The sequence below is a fragment of the Glycine max genome, chromosome 5 (assembly GCF_000004515.6).
Source record: "Glycine max cultivar Williams 82 chromosome 5, Glycine_max_v4.0, whole genome shotgun sequence".
Classification (NCBI taxonomy): Eukaryota; Viridiplantae; Streptophyta; class Magnoliopsida; order Fabales; family Fabaceae; genus Glycine; species Glycine max.
The window spans coordinates 1,125,925-1,128,918 of record NC_038241.2 but is presented as its reverse complement, the minus strand read 5'-3'; positions in this window follow the sequence as shown (position 1 = coordinate 1,128,918).

The following is a 2,994-nucleotide window of genomic DNA, read 5'->3' as shown; positions in this document are numbered from 1 at the left end:
ACATAAGTATGTCGATATATCAATAAATATATTTTTTAACATATACTATCATACAATTTTATTATTATTTTATTGCATTTAATAATATAATACATGGAAATTAATAAGCATATATATTAAAATTTAGACATGCATAAACTAATATATGATACAATTTTATTATTTTTTACTTGCATAAAGTAGTTAACTTAATAATATTTACACAAATAATATAAAGGTTTAATTACTCGTCCGATATATATATATATATATATATATATATATATATATATATATATATATATATATATATATATATATATATATATATATATATATATATAATTAGCAAAAATTAGTTATAAATTATCAACTCTTTTTTATCACAAATTATCATGTGATAAATCACTTATGAATTATTTGCTAATATTTTTGTAGTTAATTGTAATTCATATTATTAATCATATTTTGATTAATTGGACTAAAAAGGAACCAAAATATAAACTATAGAATTAAAAAGATTTCTTTCAAACTATAATTAAAGACTAAAAGATAATTAAAATGTAAATTATAAGGACTAAAAAAACTAATTTTAAACTAAAAAGGATTAAAAGAGAATTAAAATGTAAATTATAAGGACTACATATACCACTTTCAAATTATAAGGATTAGAAAGTATAAATTATGAAACTATAGAGAACAAATAAGTAATTAAACATATTATAAAAAATATAACTAAATTTATAAAAAAAACAATAAAAATATTTTTTAAAAATATTTTTAGGTTATACAGATTGACAATCCATGTAACAATCCGTATATTTATTAATCCAAATTGAAGTTGCTAAAAAAACGTCATCCATTGTTATTCTACAACACCAATCAGCATGATAATCATGAACTATCAACAAACTACCATAACAATGCTCTTCAACCAAATAAACACAATAACGAAGAAGGGGTTTGACCATAACTCACGACAATGAATAGTGTATGAAGAAAACAATAAATGATGTATGAAGAAGGAAAAGGAAAAAGAATAAGTTAATAGGATTAGTTTTGGAATTTTAATAAAAACGTTGGGTTGGGTGCAGAAGAAGTTCACTCGGTACAGGAAGAAATCATGATTGCTTAAAAAAAAAAAAGAGGTTCATAAAGTTGTTGCAACAAACAATATCCCACGAAGTTTTTTTTTCTTTTTTATTTATGAGGTACAAAGCTTATAGTTATATGTAACATTAGATGGTGCGGTTTTTTATTTTGTTTTAAAAAAATATACTTTTAATTTGAAACAGTCACAAATTTTTTTCTTACTAATTATTTGTTTGTAGGTATTATAAAATTGAATAATAATAACAATATACCTTTATGAAAACAATAAATAAATACCAAAAATCAAATGAAAAGTTATATGTACAAATTTACAAATCACTCCAATAGAATTCCTATGTTACAAACTGTCAACATGATTAATTTTGTTTCAACAATTTAATTAGAATATACTGAAACTGAATACTAAGTGATTTTTTTACATTGTCATTTTGATAAAAAAAAATGTTTTGTGTGATAAAGATAGTTAACTTTTATTATAATTATGAAAAATTATTTGTAAAGTAATTTTGAATTGGCTGATAATATAAAAAATTTTATAACTATAATGAGTAAAAATTAAACTTTTGTTTGAAACCCAAAATCATGATTTTAGCAAAAGTTATAAGAACAATTTTTCTTACTAAATTATGGTTTTGAGCTTCTGAAAACTTTTACTGCTATGTACTATTTTATTTACAGAATTATTCTCGCTGGTAAAGGTTCCAAAGAGATAAACTCATCTCTCCTGAATTAAAAAAAAAAAAATTGTGCCTAATAATTTTGTTTGAGAGTGAATAGAGCACTGAATTTTAGATCCTGCGCAAGGACATGCCTCAGCCTTCAGTCAAAAAAAAGAAAAAAGAAGAAGTAAATGACCCGTGTGTGGAGCTACTGCAGTTTCTATTTCTAACGTTAGTTTGATACTGTTATCGCCAGATGAGATGTGATTTGAAAAAAAGTTATCAAGCACTGGCGGCAGACACGTAGCAGGTTTAAAACTGTACGTGGCTTTTCATTCACCGCAAATATTCAGTTCAAGATAATATACTACTTGTATTTAACATTTGCAAAAAAAAAATGTTTATATATATAATATATATTTTTGTTGTCCTAAAATTATATATGTATGTTTTTTTGTCTGTAAGAATTTAGGATTTTTGTAAGATTGAAATGCATTTTTTTCGATGCAAAATTTGAATATTTGAATCTGTGTATTTTATTTTTCATCATATCAATGTAAAAAATATTATATTTATTTTGATTACATGCATAGTTCATATAAAAAAAGCATTATATTTATCTCAATTATATACATAATTATATAAAAAATCATAATCATATATTTAGATATAACCAAGCCTTGATCTCCATAAAAAATAATACATTTTAATCTTAAAAGAACCAAAAACACACTAAGAGTTTATAGAGAAAAAACATACATTTTTTAATTTTATGAAATTAAAAAAAAATAGCCAAAAATAAAATAATAAAAGTGGAGTTTGATTTTGAAGTTTGATTGACGATGCAGCTCAACGGCATTACTTTAGGATGCTTCATAGTTCATACCTTCATGTGTTTTGAAAATCAATCTCCATCCTTTCAACTTTCAAGCCTTGAATTTTGCGATTAGCCTGTTTTGGGTTTTTCTTCTGTCCGGTGTATCCTAATCCGGCTTCTAATTGTTAGTAATATTTCTACATTTTTTATATGAAGATTTTTTTTTTGTGTGTATGAGTATATATATATATATATATATATATATATATATATATATATATATATATATATATATATATATATATATATATATATATATATATATATATATATATATATATATATATATATATATATATATATATATATATATATATATATATATATATATATATATATATATATATATATATATATATATATATG